The sequence below is a fragment of the Pezoporus occidentalis genome, unplaced genomic scaffold (genome assembly GCF_034315485.1).
Source record: "Pezoporus occidentalis ecotype Australia unplaced genomic scaffold, CSIRO_AGI_Poc_V1 ctg19, whole genome shotgun sequence".
Classification (NCBI taxonomy): Eukaryota; Metazoa; Chordata; class Aves; order Psittaciformes; family Psittacidae; genus Pezoporus; species Pezoporus occidentalis.
Genome location: NW_026913748.1, coordinates 8,803,965 through 8,822,916, shown reverse-complemented (window position 1 = coordinate 8,822,916; position 18,952 = coordinate 8,803,965). Strand labels below are relative to the sequence as shown.

General features: G+C 38.9%; 1 long non-coding RNA gene across 1 annotated transcript; it reads right to left on the bottom strand.

Annotated features, from left to right (window-relative positions):
• Window positions 1–12,192: 12,192 nt before the first annotated feature.
• LOC134162461 (uncharacterized) lies at window positions 12,193–17,396 on the bottom strand. Its single transcript, XR_009964335.1, has 3 exons — window positions 17,224–17,396; window positions 16,611–16,673; window positions 12,193–14,871 (listed from the first exon to the last, which is right to left on the bottom strand). It is a non-coding gene; the product is annotated as an uncharacterized LOC134162461 (long non-coding RNA).
• Between the last annotated feature and the right edge of the window lie 1,556 nt (window positions 17,397–18,952).

Sequence of the window (18,952 nt, the reverse complement as noted above, 5' to 3'; positions counted from 1 at the left end):
TTAATTTTATTTTCTAGCACTTGAAAAAAATGAATTTGGAAATTCATTATATCCAGAGATAGCCTTGGAAAAAATAAAACCACGTCAGCACATGGTTGATTTTTTATTTGAAAATATTCTAATGCATGTGTGCACAATGAAGACTGCAGAGCCCTCATGGAGTTAAATGTAGCAAGGATATAAGCAACACCTCTTTAGACTTACACATTCTTCATCTTAGCACCTAAGATCATTCTGGTTTAGAAACTACCAAATTATCATCAATCTACATTGTCCTAACTTCCCACTTATAGAAAGTAATCACTGGATAACCCATTGAAATCACTGGAAATTAATATTCTAATTGCTTTGACTTCAGTAGAGAGCCCTGTCTTTGCAATTTAAAGAAAATTGGCTCCAAAACTCATACTTTTTAATCTAGGTCTTTATGTGCAATTATCAAAGTTGGAAAATATCCACTTGAAAAAAGTTGGTTATGGTCAGAAGATTGACATTACAGAAATATCATCTTCTTGATTCCATATCTGATCTGGGGGAGCTTTGATTCTGAGTTGCACAGGATGGTGAAACAAGCATTTCTTTCTCTTTGCATTGCTGGGCCTTGGCTGGAACAGAAGAGGTAGCTGACACTAGGAATCATTACTGAGGCTGTTAGCAAAAGTCATGCTGAATAATCCTTATTGCAGAGTGACACAAGAAGCAGAAGGTATCTTTGGCATTCCAAACCGGAACGAGATTTTAGGCTGATAGATAGTGTGCTACATACCCCTGTTTGCAAGTTAAAAGACTGTTTCACATAAATAAGAGTGAAAGAGGATAAATAGAACATCCCACTGCCATTTTCATGAGATATTTTTAAACTATAATTCCATTTGGCAGTTTAAGATTGACAGAAGTTTTAACTGACATTGGCCCAGGGAAATTTCTCACCCTGACATACAGCATATAGTCTCCTTAAGACACTAATGAGGCTGGTCTTTTGGAGAAGAAATCCGAATCGCTGACTGTTCAGCACAGGCTTGTAAAGGTAAACGGCTATTTTGCAAAACCACAAAGAAATCATAGGAATAGTTGCAAGTGACAACAATTAGATACAGCTTTTAAATATAAATTTGCTTTTTCTCCAGACATATTTTTTTTTTTTAACTGGTTGATCTTGCATAATAATTATTTTGCCATTTGTTTCACATGAGGCAAGGTCAGATTCTGGTTGGTCTTTCTTCACAAAGAATGCGACTCAATGATTAGTGACTGGAAGAAACTCTGGCTGTGATTTTTGCCAGACTCCCAAAGCTACCTATCCTGATTTACAAAGAGAGATTTATGAAAGATACATTGCCTTTCTGGACTGATGCAAAATGATAGATATGGCTATAGCAGCAGCTTGTGAATGCTGACAAATACTTAGGTAGAAGTTTATTGGGCACATAAAACAGTTCTGCACATTTCTACAGAGAAGTTCTCATTGTTTCAGTGTGATATTAAGAAATCCTGTTCTGCATCTTAGTGACAGCTTTGTTTCAAATAGTAGAAGAAAAACAAACATTATTGTTACAATTTAATGAGCTTATTCAAAGGTCACTGAAATCAGCAGGAGTCTTTCCACTTACACCCACAGGCTTTAGATTTGGCCAGCAGTTTGAGAAGTATTCTGGGACCCTTTTGGGTGAAAACATCTGCATAAATGAAAACTTAATTATCTCTAGTGACGCACTATGGATATCAAATTGCAGAGAGTCCTCAGACAAGAGATGAAGAAACCTGATTATGTATCTTTGGAGGTGTAGCCATCTTTGTATCTTTCAAAAAACGTTGCCAAGAAATACAGTTACTATTTTGCTGAAGCAGAATTACCTGAAACAGGAAACTGCATCCACATGTTCAGAAAGAAAGAGGAGTTAACTGACAGGTACAAGCACTGATGGGCTTTGCTAAGCTCACATTGCCAAGTGGAACTATGATTATGAAAATATAATATCTAGTAGCTTCAAGCGTGGTTATGCCCCATTGACAAAGGGCAAAACTGATTCCTAAATCTAAGAACGTTCTCATGTCACCATTTAAAAATTACTTGATGTGATTTGGCCATTATGTCTAAAACCCACAGAATCCAGTAGGGCAACACCATCGACACTTTTCCTTGCTACTTACAGTGAGAAAGTGAACTTCCAAATAAAGAGGATGATAACTAGATAAAGAAGTCATGGTTTATATAAAATATTTTTAATTGGGTTTTCTCTGACATTCTTTCCCGCAATTAAGCGGATCAGATGACTTGAGGTTCACATGTAGGAATGCACCACAGAGATTTTATTTTCAGTGTTCTTTATCTGTCAATAGAATCTGTCTCCTCGGTGCTAAATCAAACATCTCCATGTGTGTTTTTCCCACAGTCAAATTTGGAAAATATTATGAATTTCAGGTTGAGTTAATATAAATTACACAACGTGATCGTAGGTTACATTTACATTAATGTATTAGAAGTGGATTAGGAGATCAAAGCAGAGTGTCAAGACCTATACATGTGCACCATAGACATCTCAGAACTTTAGTGTAGTCTCTAAACCATACTATACATTTAGTTCAAAGGAGATAATTACGCTATAAACCTTTGGGTTTTTTTGATACAAGCCCCTTCATGGATCACTCTAGGAAGAGCTATTCAGTCTTTTGTCTGCCTCATACAGAGAATGCAGCACACTGCTCAGTCCCTGACACTATCACCTACCTAAGGCCTCACAAACATATGCAGATCTCATTTCTATTCCTGATTTTGCTCCTGTTCTATTTCTTTCCCTCTCTGTAAAAAAAAAAAAAAAAAAAAACCAATAATTTAAAAGAGTGCTTAAAAGCACAATCGTCAATATATGCACTGAGAATCCTTCTATATAAATATGACAAAAAAAAAAAATCTGAAAAATTACTAGGACATTCAGTCTAATAAGACTGAATAGCTTAAAAAATAGCTTTTTTAAGCATACAAAATAGATCCCATGGATTCCATGTACATCTTGAAATACTTCATAAACTGCCAAGAAGAAAATAAGAAGGTATCAGTAATGGGCAAAAATCTCAGGTCCAGAGAAATTCAGATCACAAATCTGAGGAATCCCACAGAGGTCCACTTTGTATTTGATGACAAAAAGAATTATTAAAGTCAGGGGAAGGTTTAACATTCCCAGTTAAGTAGGGACTCTCACCTCTTCCTGGTGAGGAAGCCTAAAGGGTCCAGAATTCAGACACTTTGGGGCCAATGAAGAAAAAGAAAGATCTACTTCAGGGTCTTCAGTTCAGCTTTATTTTCCCCCAGAAAGAAGAGGTAGTTTATACTTCTCTACTTATTCTGGAGACCTACCCTCCTAACACTTCTTTGCATATCCTTTTTCTCCTAAGGACTCCTACCATCACTCTACTCAGCTGGAGCAACAAGTCCGGCTAATTTTAACTTGTTAGAAGTTCCATCACACTTGTTTCAAAGAAATACTGAATGTACAGTGAAATAAGACTGTTTAATCACATTTGGTGTATATGTTACCTAAATTAAGGATTTTGGAGACTTGCTTCCCACCTATCTCAGCAATTTTATTCATAGTTTACCAGCTGTTAATCTCTGTAGTGAAAAATGGTGTGGAAGGAACTGATTTTTCCAGCTGATGACTAGACGGTAATTTGTCAAAACACCCACACGCTTGACAGAGGAGAAGACGGGGAGGGAGATCCAGGTAGCATTTCCTGGCTAATAAAAATATGGAACATATTAGGGCTAGGGAGTGGGAAAGAAATAAATATTAAATGGCAAGAGGATGGAGGCATCTTCAGTAATCCTATCGCCTTCAGAGATTATATGGAAAGGCTGAATGCCTAGAACCAGGGAAAGTTGGCTCCCTCTTTCTAGCTAGCTGCCTGAGCATTATACCCCTGAGTACACTTCAATACCTCCCTTTCCAGATGCAGTCTTGGGAAGCTGACATTTGTCTCATCACAGTTCCCCAGAGGTTCCTCCTCATGCTACTCATTTCACCATCTTCTGCTACACTTTCAACACTCCCTCATTTTCTCACTTGCCCCTAGGATGAAATTTTCTAGCACAACCACACACAGCAGCAGCCCCATTTTTAATCTGTATCTTAGGTGGCAAGAAACTTCCCCACTTTTCTCATCCCACCATGACTGAGGAATGATTTGGGCCCCTGCCAGTGAGCTTGCTTCCTCAGCCATTTCCCTACAGGATGCAGTGTCACAGAGCTGGTAACCTGTCCCTGCTCTACCACAATGACTCACTATCTCTCTTTTGTGGATTTATTTCACCCACAAAAATCATGGTGCTGATGTATTTACCTTCATTCTTTGCAAAGCCCTCCGTGCTGAGGGTGACTCCCCACCCACAACGGGGCTCAGCACTCTTCACTGCAGTTATCTGTGGGAGGAGGCTGATGGGACACACTGACAGCAGAGCAGGTGGGCAGCCAAGCTCCCGGCAAGTCAAGGAGGGAGCCAGTTCCCACACCCTGCAAGAGTAGGTGAGGGCCAGACTGCCCTATAAGCACACAGCTGAGAAATAGGGATGAAGCACTGCACTAAGGAATTCACTGAAGTACAGACCCCTCAGAGGAAAAGTACTTGAGTACAGAAAACACAGATCTTAATAAACCCTAACAAATATTGTTTTAATGCTAAGAGCAAGCTTAACTAGTCCTCCCTATCATTTTGTCCCCAAGAGTGTGTACATTAGGACAAATTCTGATGCAAGCTAATTGAAAGAAGTTTGGAAAAATAAATGAAGAAAACAAAATGAGAACATAACAGTAGTGTGTGTTGACCGCTTCTTTTCAGCATCTTTTCTAGATTCTTTTCCTTGTCAGTGCTTATAACTCTGTTACCTATGAAGAGATTTTTATATATAGATGAACACAGAGTCAATAAGAGAGCAGAAGGGAAAACTGCACTGAAGAATGGCTATTACCAGACAGCTTTCAATAAACCAGATCATCATCATTTCATAAAATATATTCTTATCCTCAATTTTTATTTAGATTTTCATTATTGAAAATTGGTTTCTGAGCAAACAAATTTTAAAAGCATTTTCTTCCTCTTTTCTCTATATAAACAGTGAGATCTAGACATATAACCAAGGTCAGGCACAGGCATAGATGAGGCAGGCAATGCAAAGGGCAGTGACCTGTTAGGGACAGCAAGATGGACATGTCCCTGATGCCCATTTCATCTCTTGCAGAAACAAACTTCCTGTGGCTGCCATTGATGCAGAGGACAGAGCAGGTGAGCTTCATTCAACAGCACCCACTACCTGCACCATCAGGGTAGCAAGTTCAACTTTCCAGCATTTTGTCCTTCCCTGTGATGGAAGAAGTCACACTTAAAGCACTGATGCTTAGCACTGAGAAGAGGTGACTAACAAAAACACCATATTACCTGATACTGTAGGAAAGGCAGAACACAAGAGCAAAGATAAAAGGTGAGACCTTGCCTCACATGGATGACCCCTCCTCAATCCTTGCTTGCCATGCCTTTGGAATTAGATCTTTTAGATCTTCATTCAAATTCATCAGCCCTATGCCATGATCTGAAGATTTGTATTTTGCTGCTAGTGCCAAGGGCTAATCCCCTTCTGACTAACGGCTCACCACAGTGGTTATGCAACGATGAAACTGTCCTGCAGCACACAGGCAGAAGAACCTTCTTTGCTTTGTCCACAAAGCTAAACATAGACAAAGATGGGCACATCGTGCCTATCTTCGAGGTCAGACATATTCAGGATTTTGGGCATCCTGGCTTTGCGTCTGACACTTGCAGGAGCAACCTGCAAAAGCCACCTTCAAAGTCCCATATGCCTTTCTGCTGATCTGGTAGCTGGGTGGAACAACTTCTCCCACCTATCCTATCCCCCACCCAGCACACCACTTCTGGCTCTCCCCTCTTGCTGAGAAACACTCTTCTGATCAGATCACAGCATTTAGTGGAGTATGGGGCACCTTCAATATCTAGCTGGCAGTATAAAGAAGCTGTAAATACAAATGCAGCTTTCCAGGACAGTATTTTAATATGGTTTTAATCCCAAAGTGATTGTGTCTGGGATTTTTGGAATTGGAAGACACAAATCCAAAGTTTATATGCACACAGGTAAAACAGACTGATTTTAAACCTGGGATTAGCAAATCAAGTAGAGAGTAATAAGAGATTCACACTGGAATTTAAATGTATGCTGCTTGATGTGAACAGCATTGCCTATAATTTCTCTGAAAAAATAACAATAAAGGGATGGTTCTATATAAAAATTTGAATTTTTTTATGCTGAGGAGCACAATGAATTATCAGTCTGTAAGCTGACATATATATAAGTACACAGACAACTCATTTTTGTCATGCTATTTCAGTTTCTCAGCCTCTCTGTTTCAGAGTTTTTACTTTGAAAGCATACTTCTACAAGAAAATAGTCCCAGAACCTCAATTTGTTAGATTAGCTGGACAAACACAAAAAATTATCATGAATGGTAGTAAATTTTTATCTCATACAGCATTAGACGCTAATAAAAACAGCATAAATTCAGACAGGCATTTTGCAATCACTGACCATTTGATGTCCTTTTTGAACTTAAGTCTATGTTATTTATTCATCTTCTTCTGTGCATAGCAAGAAATTACTGCAGATATCTCAGAGCACAAAACTCCAATGGAATGATGAACAAGAGTGTTTCCAAACCATACTTTTAACTGCAGCAGAAAAAGAAAAAGCAACAAACCTACCCAACGCCAAAATATAGTACTGTATGTTGACAGCTCTGCACTGGAGAACTTTCTGTTCTTCAGGGTTATGAGTAAAGCACTCTCATTCCTTTTTTATTAAGCAAGCCTCTTTTTGTTTCTCATCAAAACCGATTGCTACCATAGCTGTATAATAAAACTGGAGAATACAGTACGCCCACCTTTCTCCATTTACAGAATATTTTTTATGATCAGCCCTACTCCTAGCCAAGGATGACAACACACCTTAATACAACAAATGAGGTACCTTAGTCAGGGTATGTAATGTTTATGCCTACTTTACAAGAAAAAGGAAAGTCAAGGGAGAGACATACAACAACTGTCCTGCTACCACACAGCCATCAGATTTGCCGTGTGGAAGGAAGCACGCTCCATTCCCATCCTTTGCTTCAAAGCCTGCCCTGAATCAAACCCTCTGGTTTCCATACCAGAGGTTCAAGCACAAGTGAAAATGACGTAGTTGCACTCAGAGACAACACAGCTTAAGTCAGTGAGATAGCAGAGGGATGAAGAGAAGAGCTCTGTGGCCTTTTTCAGGTGATTGACGTGTTGTAAACAAAGATGATTGAAATCCTAGGTCTGAGTAGACACACGGATGTTAACAGCAGGCAAACAGGGAAATAAATATCTTTGATTCATTTTGCATCTGTATTACTGGCAAAGCTCTATTGTGTTTTCAAAGATACAAAGTATCTTTACAGATCTAAGGGGAAAATCCATAGGTAAAAGATTATTTGTTTTTAAAGTCTTAAAAATATCAGAATGCCAAGATTTATCTTCTTTGTTATACTAGGAAATCTAGTGAGAAGGCAAGGAACTGGGACAGGGACCATGTACTACTTAGATGGGGAAAGTAGTAAAAAAGAAATATATATATATAATTTTGTTAATGTTTCCTCCTTCTTACCCCAGTACAAGACTCACACAGATAATACTGGAAATATTCCCATCCCTGGAAGTCCTCAAGGCCAGGCTGAGTGGGGCTTTGAGCAACCTGGTCTAGTGGAAATTGTCCCTGCCTGTGGCAGCGAGTGGTTGGAACTAAATGATCTTTAAGGTCCCTTCCAAACAGGGACCTTCCAAACCAGTCCTCAAGTGGTCAGTCCTGAGGCCACAACAGCACAAACAAGCAGTGGGTAACTGGAATGACTTCTACCAAAGTATAAATACAGAGTACAGCAACACCTTTGCTGGCTGACACCCAGAAGTTCTGATCATTATTTCCCTCACTGAAGCCTAAGTTTCATCTGGAGGTAACAACCTGGTTCAGTTTTCTATTCTGCTGCAAAGATAGGGCAGATGATAGTGCTGGAAAACAAGATTGATATGCAGAAGGTCAAATAGCAGAGTAAACAACAGTATCCTACACCCTGCAAACTAAACACCAGCACAAGAATACTAAAGCAGAATTCTGTGTTTATTATCATAGCATCTGCAAACAACAAATCCCTACATCAGGGTGGCAGAGAAGTTTAACATGAGGATCTAGCAAAACCAAAATACAAATGATTCAGCTGATGGTTTGGGTAAGGCAAAGAACAAATATCAATCTTTATTCAGAATTTCTCTATTTACAGCTCACATGGTTCCTGATATATTGAGAACATAACAGAGCAAAACGACCCAGGGTTTAGCTTGTCTAGCAGTAATTTTTTTCTCACATGGACCTCCAGTCCCCAGAGCATAATAGCATCTTTTTCTCCATAAGTTTAGAATTTTCTTTGTGACTGCAGTGATGAGGAGGATAAATATTTCACACCTTTTTCACAAGAGAGAACAATTCACTTTGCATCTTTCAAAAAAAGACAAGTATCCCCCTACACATTGTCAATTTCATGTGTACTATATAAAGAAACTGTTCAAGTGGTTCTTGTTAGGAAAAGCCAAATATAACAATTCCTTTATGAATTTAAAATGCTGAAAGCCTCTGTAGCTAAAGGAGCTAAAATTAATTGTAAACTATTGAGACAACAAGAGAGTCGCAATATTTGTATGAAATGCCACTTAGAAACAGCTCTCTCCCCTGTCTTCTATTAGTAAAGCACCAGAAGATAAAAAATACAAGAAAATATGAATTCAATAAAGGAAAAAAAAAATAGAAGTTCAGATAAAAAAGCCTGCTATCAGGATGAGTGGATGGATTAGCAGGCAGAAATCCAATGATTGCAAAATTAAATATGTTTTTTTTCCTTGGAAATACCTCCTTACAAGACATTTTCCTTGTCCATCTGATAAACTGATTTGCAGCAGTCCTTTATTCCTCTGGAGTCTGCTGAAGTTCACTTATGGCCTGTATACAGGGTAATATTTGCTGATTTGAAGTCTGTTTCACAAAAAGCAGACACTGAAGGAATGGTGCTGAGTAATTTCCCAGGTAAATGGCTTTGCATGACTTACATGTAACAGATATCTGTCACCACTCAGGCACCTTTGCATAATATGAAGTAGCTGCAGCAGGGCAGGAATATAGAGTATTATTCTAATTCTACTTAACCCTAAAACTAGCACTACACAATTTACCTGGCTTCTGACCCACTATCTCCTCACTCCCATCAATGGCTTCAAACCTGCAGATATTTGTCCTCCAAGGGGCTCCTTGGGTGTGTGTCTAATCATGGGCCGAAGTCTTTACCTCTGTTTAACAAATACAAAATTATCCATGAATTTTCATGGGAAAAATTGGAGGCTGCTTGAAGAGACTGTGGAGTAGTACTTGGAGCAAAGAGAGACTATTTCATAACTAAGACTTTTTTTGGGCTCAGACTTGTAAGTGAAACACAGAAGGGACGGTTACTTGTGCTAGCTAAGTGAAAAAGGCTAAGTTTAAGCAACAGATTTAGTCAAGAACAGAAGCAAGATATTTGTAGTAATTTCTATTGAACAAGCCATGTGATTGGGAAAATTACACCAGTTTTCAGGTATGCAAGCCTGAAATAGAAACAGCAGCTTTCAAAGCTCCATGCAAGCTGAGAAATGCATCGCTCAGAGTTTAGCTAGAAGAGTAAGTGTAAGATCATTTTTTGAGAGCAAAGGTAGTTAGCATCCCTGTGGAATAAAGTAATGAAATGAGTGTGAGGAAGAAAGAAAACGGGTGAGATAATTTCACCCTTGGGAGAACAAAGGCTGGTCACAAAGACAAGTAATGTAATCTCCTATGGACCACACAGATTTTAATGAACCATAAACCACTCAGTAGGATCCACATTTCTGGAAGCTAGTAGTGTCCTGAATTTTAGTTTTTAGGCTCATCTTTGGGTATTTTTCTAGTAAGGGGCCTACAGGTCTAAGGATGAGGACCACGGAGAGTGCTTTCTACAAAATATTTACTCCTTGTCAGTATGGGTTTTGTTGCCTTTTATCGATTGCCAATGAGAGCTTACTCTGTTACAGTACGGTTGCTTAGCTTCCTCCCTACTGCAAAAGCACTTTGGGTACATTCCTGGAAAGGTAAATGCAAAATTTGGAGATGGCAACAGCATTTCTGTAGGGAGCGTTTGCTGTTGTACAATAGCAGAGATGAACCTGCAAGTTCTATATGTTTTTCTCTCAGCTATGTTTTAGGTGTATTATGAAGGGTAAAGAGCTTTGTCTGTGCTCAGGATAATACAAATGTGGATAGGTATGAGGTCCAACACAGATGGTTCTGGGAAGGTTTATTTCAATACATAGGCTTCTTTAGTACAATCTTGAGTTCTTCATGAATTTCATGCAATACCAAAGAAGGATGTTGTATGACAACCAAAGTTATAAGACTAGAAGAGCTTCCTTTGTACTGAAGTAGCTCTTTGTAAACTTCAAGCAGTTCTTTCAGAAGCATGCATCTTTCCCTAGGAAAGCATCCCTCACATGTAAAAATCCCCTTATTGAAGGCTCTCTTTAGAGAAGAGACAAGGGTATCTGATCTTAAACTATGATATCTATCTTATACATATTGTATATATAGATAGATATATATATTTAGATATCTATATATATTATATATATCTTGATACTATCATTAAGTTTGTTGAATTTAACAGCTGTGTTAGCTGTCAATCTTCTTTATAGGTAGTTAACCTGTACCCTTATGTGGTTGGCTGTATTAAGAAAAGGGATGTCATAGAATCAAATTTATAATGGAGATTCAGAAGCAAGGAAGCTCCAGTGTCTGTTACTTGCAATAGCACTATATTCGTCTGATGTTAGATACATCACAGGCATAGTCATACAATTTTTAAGAAGTGTTCTTCTGAGCTAGCCCATGACAAAATTGATAGTGTGGTGCCAGTGGAGATGCAACTAGTTACTATAATGCGGGAAGGAAGTTTTTATTTATTTATTTTTATATATTTAAAGCTGCTGCAAGTGAAGACGAAGTGCAGAAGATCAATGGTAGCTTTCAACACAGTAATCTGAATGCTGTCTCTCTTGTAAGCATGCAGACAATTTGCATCAGCATGGTCCAAATTGCTAGTGTAAGGGATAGTGGAACTAGATATTTCAATATGTAAACTGTCAAGGTAAGAGTACAAAACTGTCAAAACAAGCATACATAAAGCCAACCTAATCACAGTGACTTTTCTTACTCTTGACAAAATGCACACTCCTGCACAGATATAAGATTGGCAAGATGTTCCTGTCTTCTTTGGGCTGAGGAAGAGATTTGAGGGCATTGCAGTTAGTTAGTCCTGCAGTTGTCCCTCCAGTTTTAGAAGGGATCTAAAATTAAGGTGCCACTGAAAGGCACATCCAAGTGAAGGCAAAGAGAGGGGATTTAATAGAACCTGCTAAATGTTAAAGCAGTGCTTAGTTCAGTACCATTCAAATCTACACCTTGCATTCACTCCTGCAGAGTTCCACGGGAAAAGAGTCTACGTATTTTCAAGAAGCTATAGACTAAGGATGTTGGTTTCTCATCTCAAAGACTCATTGGCATAGGCATCATGCTGAGCTGCAAGCCTTGATGTCTAAATAGAAATAGTTACCAGAAACCAGATTTGAATCCTTTGTTTGAGTATAGGAACATTTTCAATAGCAGCATTCAACCGCAAAACATATTATTAACATCTGAGCTGGTAACTTTTGTTTCATGATTAAAGAGCATTAAGTGTTGTACCCAACTGGCTGTTATGGATGCCATGACAGAGCTAGACTTGACTGTGCAACTGCTCCAGCAATCTCTTCTATATATTTTAAATTCAAATTGCAAATCAAGAGGAACATTTGACTAATATTACTACTTATCTAATACGAGCCCCTTCAGGAGCTGTCTGTGACTGCAGCTTCATTTACAACAGCAATATCTCTCTAAGTATACTATTTGGCACTGGAACCAGTCTGAATTGGAGTTTAATAGTTATCCTGAGAGGACAAAGCAAGGCTTGAGCTTCATCTGCTAAGAACTAACTTCAGGCTTCTTTGCTGCTAGGAACTAACTTCAGGCTTCTTTTCCTTGCTTTGTGCAGCTGCATAATTTGCACACAGCTACCAGGAGAAATGTCAGTCTACAACTCAAGTTGCAAGCACTACACATTACATATGCCAATAGCCCAGAGTCTCCCCAGGACCTGATCATCTCCTCTTGACTTTGTGTTAAGATACTGTCAGAGAAGTCTGAAAAGTAATAGGCAATGGAGAAGCCAAGGAGATCTCCCCTATGCATTTCTAATCAAAAAGGGCTTGAATTCTGAATACTAGACCAAGGCACAACAAACAATTGAGGCAGCATCTGCTAAGAAATGGGAAGTCATTCTGCTTCTAACTCTGGGCAAGTTTATTTCAAAGTTGGCTTCCACAGCTGCATGCCATCTCTCAGTTAGCAGCAGCTACAAAGAAAGTGGATCCCAGCTGACAAGACCAAGATGACTCTTTAAGCAGAGGTTGAACAGGGCTTAATGAATATGTAGATCCTATTAGTAAAAGATCTGTGTTTGCAAATTTAAGAACTATGCTCCAGAGGAGAGAAAGTACTCTGATGTTGACTGAGAGTCCAAGCTAGAACTTGGAAACAGCAGAGCTTCACTGGCACTCGGTGAAATACAGAGCAGCAGCACCCACAATTATGCTGTTGATACTTGTCAGTTATTAGTTTCAATTCTTATAAAGCCCTTCCCACAACACTCTTAAGTGCTACAGAAACATCAAACTTTTATTGCTGCAAAGAGAGACCTATGTCCTTCTTGCCTTTTGGGAGATGCCTGCAATATTTCTGCCATCTTTGGCTCAACTTGTTTGTTTTTTTTTATTTCTGATTGTGTTCTTTGAGGCTGTGAAGCAAGGTGTCAACATGCAAGACCTAAATAAGTGTCTACCATTTTATTATATAAAGTTTCCTTCCACTTCTCCTTATATCTCTGGGCTCTCAAAATGATGCTCAGCATAGTAAGTTGATAGGCCATACTATTTTGATTAAGGTCCCATCACACTTCATGGAACAGTTGCAGTAACAATCTTTTTTTTCCCTGAAAAATAGGTTCTAGAAGAGAGGGAAGCATTGCCTCACTTATAGGTGCAAGCTCATGCTTTACTTTGACCACCAAACTCTACCATTATGGAAGAGACTAGGAATTCAGAACCAAGCTAAAAATACCATGAAAGAGAGGTTGATGCTCCAGGTGGCACATCTGATAGATAAGATACTCTTTTGAATGCATTGTTCAGCCTCTCTCACCTGGACTAGAAAATACTCATAAGCACACTTGAAAAGACAAATGAAAAGGAACCAAGACGCACAAACTAGCCCTTCTCCTTTTTTACTTGTGCATAAGACCATTCATCTCAGACTGCAGAAGCTTAGCTAAGTGAACAGAACAAAAAAGTTGTCATTCTTTAGTTCAGAGAGAGAGATCAAACACGAAGAAAAAAGTGATTTATACAACTTTATCTGTCTATCATTATAAAAATATTTTACTAAAGACAAATTTGAAACATATATCCAGGGTCACTTCTCTTTAATCTTATAATAGCAATTACTTTTCACAGCCAAGCTGGTTTCCCTCTCACAGACTCATTTCTACTGACATGACTACTTGAAATCACACACAGTCACCCCTCTTACTAGCCTTCTGCCTATCATTATGACAACGAATGAGATGAATACTACATTTCCCTCCACTAAGACATCCCTCTGTCAAACTGAAAACATTTCGGAACCAGCCCACTTTATGGATGCATATAGGTTGACAGATGCCAAAGGAACAGAGTTTGAACTTAAGGAGTATCAGCACTACCTATGAGGTAGACAAGTAAGCCAAAAGCTAGCGTATTATATACTTGCCTAAATCTTCACCTTTTTTATCTAGAAAAGAGTACTCTATCAGCTTTTCACATTTATCTAGCACTGCTTCCTTTCCACCCATTGCTACCTGTCTTATTCCTGGCTCTGTAATGACACTAACGCTGTCAGTGATCTGTTTGGTGATCTTCATACTAACATGTACAGCATTTTCTCTTCTAACCTTATCTTCTCCAGAATCTATCATTTTAGGACATGGAAAAAGCAGCCAACAGTGAAGTCCCAGCACAGTGACTAAGAGCACCAGTTACATTCCTCAAACAAGGAGCTTCATTGCACTTAGCCTATAGATTTTAAATAGCATCTCACCTTGGCAGACAGAGGGAATAGTTCCCTCTCCTCCCCCAGAGGGGTAGCAGCTCTGTCCTCAGATATTGGACTACAAACACTAAAAGCCAGGCTAGTCAATATACAAGCTAATATAGTATCATAGTCACTACCAGAAAACATAGTTTAAGAGAAAACTTTTCCATTTACAGTATTTGACTTGCATCATTGCTGTCAACATGAGATGGAAGAAATTACTTTATCAGGCCTTTGCTGAACAGCTGGCAGATTCTCCTGCTTGCTTAATGCAAGCTAAAGTGTAATTGATCTCCATAGAAACAGTAGGAAACAAATATACTCAGAAAAGGGTGGACAATCTACTAACATGGGAATTATGTTCAGCTTATATCTACACTGTAGACACATTTTAGTGCTAACCAGGTCACAGCTGGGCAATAGCAGCTATAAATCTACATGCTTGCATTGTACACTGACATTCTTTCGACTTTCCATCTTTCTTCTTGGAGTTTAACATCTCTTCAGGAGAGCGTCTACAAAACATTAGAACATATATCTGTATCTCAGCTGAATATCTTCACCTGGCTTCCAAATAGGCTACCTAACCTAAGCCATATCAGGCTTTAGCCATTCTCCTCCAATTACACTTCTTACCATGAAGTCTTAGTCATGTCTGCCACAAGAGTTTCCTTACCCAAGACAGACTGCTACCTCTCCTCCCCACCCCACTCTTGACACTCACAAATCTGAGAAGGGTCCCAGCAGACCTCCTCCTAAGTGGCACCTAGAGGTTGCACAAAAATCCTCTTAACATCTTATCTATCAAGATCAACGTGCTCTTAGCAGCAGGTGAGTGTCATGGTTTAAAACAAGCCAGTAAGTACCACACAGCAGCTCATTCACCCCCTACTTCCTTCCCAAGTCAGGATAGGGAGGAGAATCAAAGGAATGTAAAACCCTCAAGTTGAAATAAGAACAGTTTAAAAACGAAAATAAAGCACAATACTAATATTACTAACCATAATTCTAAAGGAAATAACAAGGGGAGACATTATAAAACTCAAAAGGGGAAAGAACACCAATAAACACATGTGATGCACCATGCAACTGCTCACCACCTGCTGATCAATACCCAGCCCAACCCAAGCAGTAGTCTGGGCCTTCTTGGTGACTCCCCCCAGTTTATATACTGGGCATGATGTGCTGTGGCATGAAATACCCCTTTGGCTAGTTTGGGTCAGGTGTCCTGTGTCTGCTCCCTCCCAGCTTCTTGTGTCCCTCCTCACTGACAAAGCATGAGACTGAAAAGCCCTTGATCAGGGTAAGTGCTACTTAGCAACAACTAAAACATCAGTGTGTTATTAGTATTGTTCTTGGGCTAAAACCACAACATAGCACTGCACCAGCTACTAGAAAGAAAATGAACTATCACAGCCAGAACCAGGACAGCATGTGTTCTGTCATCAGATAGCAAACAGAAAATATGTCTGAGTTTACAATCCTCACCAATAGATTCCTAATGCCGTTCTAAAATGTTTCTAGGGATATCATCTTTCAAGTAATTTTCCTCTTTATCTGAAAGGAGTAGCATCCTAAACCCTACCAGATGGCTGGGGCAAGTCAGACAGCATGCAGTAGCCAGTAAGGTATGGAGATCCTTCAATAGTTCTCTCAAAGTCATTGACAACAGGCCATGAAACCATTAGACAAGGCAATGCTACTTGCAGCAGTTATTTCTGTGGCTATTTCCTCATTCTAAAGAGCAATAAAGTACCAGATTAAACACTGAAGCTGGCAAATTGAATTGCACTCACCTTTAGAAATGTCTTTTCGCGGTATGCTCACCCTGCAAATCCAGCCTATTTGGAACTACTGGTGAAGAGACTTTCTCTACTGCACCGGAAGGGGACTTTACAAACAGACTCTCCAAAAATGTGTAGGTAGTAGCATCCATTCTATAAACTTTGGTTACTAAAGATAAAATGTTCTATACTGTAGCCAGTCTTAACAAAGAAAAGGACAGCCAACAACTCAAAATAGCGGCACAGATTGGGTGTAAAGCACTGACTTTATGAACTGTTAGTTCTTAGAATATTTTATATATTCCATGGCCTGTAAAAGACTGGTGAGACTAGAAACGCAACAGCTTCTTGAAGAGTTATTAAATTAACTACTTATAAAAAGTAAAATGTATCAGTGTTTTCCTGTATACAGCAGGACATATCATCAAGATGTACACAGAGTAACAGGTATGCAAGCAACAAAAACTTACCTTGTGCATATGTTCCCCATCCTGAGATGTAGTCCTATGCATTTCTTTTCCAGTAGAGTTCCTCTGAAAAAGAAGTGAAGTTACACATTGCAGCCTTGTGCCACTGCAGGGGCCCAGGGCCAGCCAGTCAGTGCAGAAGCCCTGCAACATCTTTTCATCATATGTACATTTAGAGAAGTTATCTTTAAGGAGCAAAATCATCTTCATCATCTTTAGGCTACAGCGGTGTAGCACTTGGTGCTCCAAGTGGTGGGCTTTTACATTCCCTTTTTATTTCCACCACTACCATTAAAATATCTTTTCACAAGTTCAAAATAAATAAAGAAGCCAAGTCACATGCAGAAGGTAACGTATTCCAAAAAACACCCTTGCTCACCTACGTTCAGCTAAAAGCCAAGCTCTTTCCTCAACCAAAGGAAAACAAATTTAGAAAAGACTAACTTCCAGAGCCTACCAAGCGTTGTCCTGGCTGCAGCTTTTCAGCAGCACAACTATGTCAGATATTCACATACAGAAATACTATGTATTAATTATGTATTTTGTATATAAACAAAAACTTTATGAAACCCTACTGAAATATACAAACTACTTCAACACCTTAAATAAAACTAACTCCAAACTCTTCATGCATAAGTCTGATGTCTTAAAGTAGTCCCTCTAATTACTAGCTCAGAGTTTATATAGCCTTGCTGATGACTGACGTTAGGTTGAGAGCTCAGCAAGGCAATAAAAATAAAGCATTGCCTGTCCTTAGCAATAAGAGAAAGTAATTTAGATCTCTTTATAGACTTCATGGCTCAGCAATAAGCACTTCACCATGTCTGATTGTAATTAATACCTCTGATTCTCTGATTAGCAGCAGCATGTCATTCAGGTGACTTCACTTGAAAAAAAATCGGTATTTTGTTAGTAAACACCTGTGTAAGAAGGGCTTCTAAGTGCAAGTGGTTATCCTTGATCCTTCATTAAGGAAAAGGTGGTAGAGTTAAAAGAGGGGAAGGCATGGGAGGGAAAGAAAGAAAACAAACACTCCAAACCTGAAAAAAAATCAAAACCAAAACCATCAAACAAAGATAAAGAACAAAAACACAACTCAAAAAATCTGGAAAAAGTTTTAGGTCTAACATGAGTATTTTTCCAGGAAAAAAAAAAAGGCAATCAGTGATAAGTCTGTCATGTTTACTTGCAAATGGGCCGCATCACAATTTTATACACCCTGGGGAAATCCTGCTACCTTATTATTCTGTGCTTCACTAACAAAATGGGTATAATAGTACTGCCTTGTTTCATGAGCTTAGAATAAAGATAAATCTGCTTTTAAATGTAGACAGGCACAGGGAAAAAAAAAGCACAGAGTGACATTATCCCAGGCCATTAGAAGATAATGTGGCATTTCCAGTGCAATTGCCAAACACAAATATCCACATGCCCATTGTGTGCTTGACAAGAGTCATGAAAAGACCAGCACAGAAAGATACTTCTGACACTACAGACATGGCATGAGGCTGGTCAGATTGTCTGCTGCTGCAAATTGTGAGACCCTCACAGATAAATGAGCTACTTTTTATTACCTGATGCCTACTTCCTACTAGGTGGTAAGTAAAATTAAGTACTCATCTTTCTTTCATTTGGGACCGATATCAGAAGCAGCATCTCAAATCTTCTTCTAATTTGAATGCTAATTATGACATGCCAGTGCAAACCAGAGGCTAGTGTTGAGTCTCATCTCCTCCTAGATGGGCCCATTTGTTTCTCCTCTCCCTTACAAGTCTGTGGAAGCCACATTTGGATCTGCCTTCTCAGAAGATGGGGAGCCAACATTCATAATTAAAAGTACAAGGGAAATATAGGGCAAAGTTAGATTAGCCTTTTAATGATCTTAGATAAAAGAAAGAATACACATTTCACAGTGAATTACAGCACAAAGTGACTTATATGGAACCAGATCCTCATCTTACTTTCAACAGCAAAAGAAAGTTACTTTAGAGATCTGACAATCTTCTTCTCCCCTTCTGAAAGTGAGGGGACTTTTTTTATTAGTATTATTTTTATTAGTATTATTTTTATTTAGAAATGAATCAGCAAAGATGCGGAGGAAATGAGCAGTCAGGAGAAAGGTCTCACCTCCGACACTGAGAGCATTCTTAAGAGTCTTTGTAAGTTATATCCTCCTATTATCACTATCAATTTAAATGATTATGCATGATGAAATGGCATGATGAAAGCAGGGCTTGAGAAGGGACTGCACACCAGCAGGTGGGGTTTTTTTTCCAATTCAACTATCCAGGTAACTGGAGAGCAACTACAACCAATTAATCAGACCAGTTAAGTCTCCTTAAAAG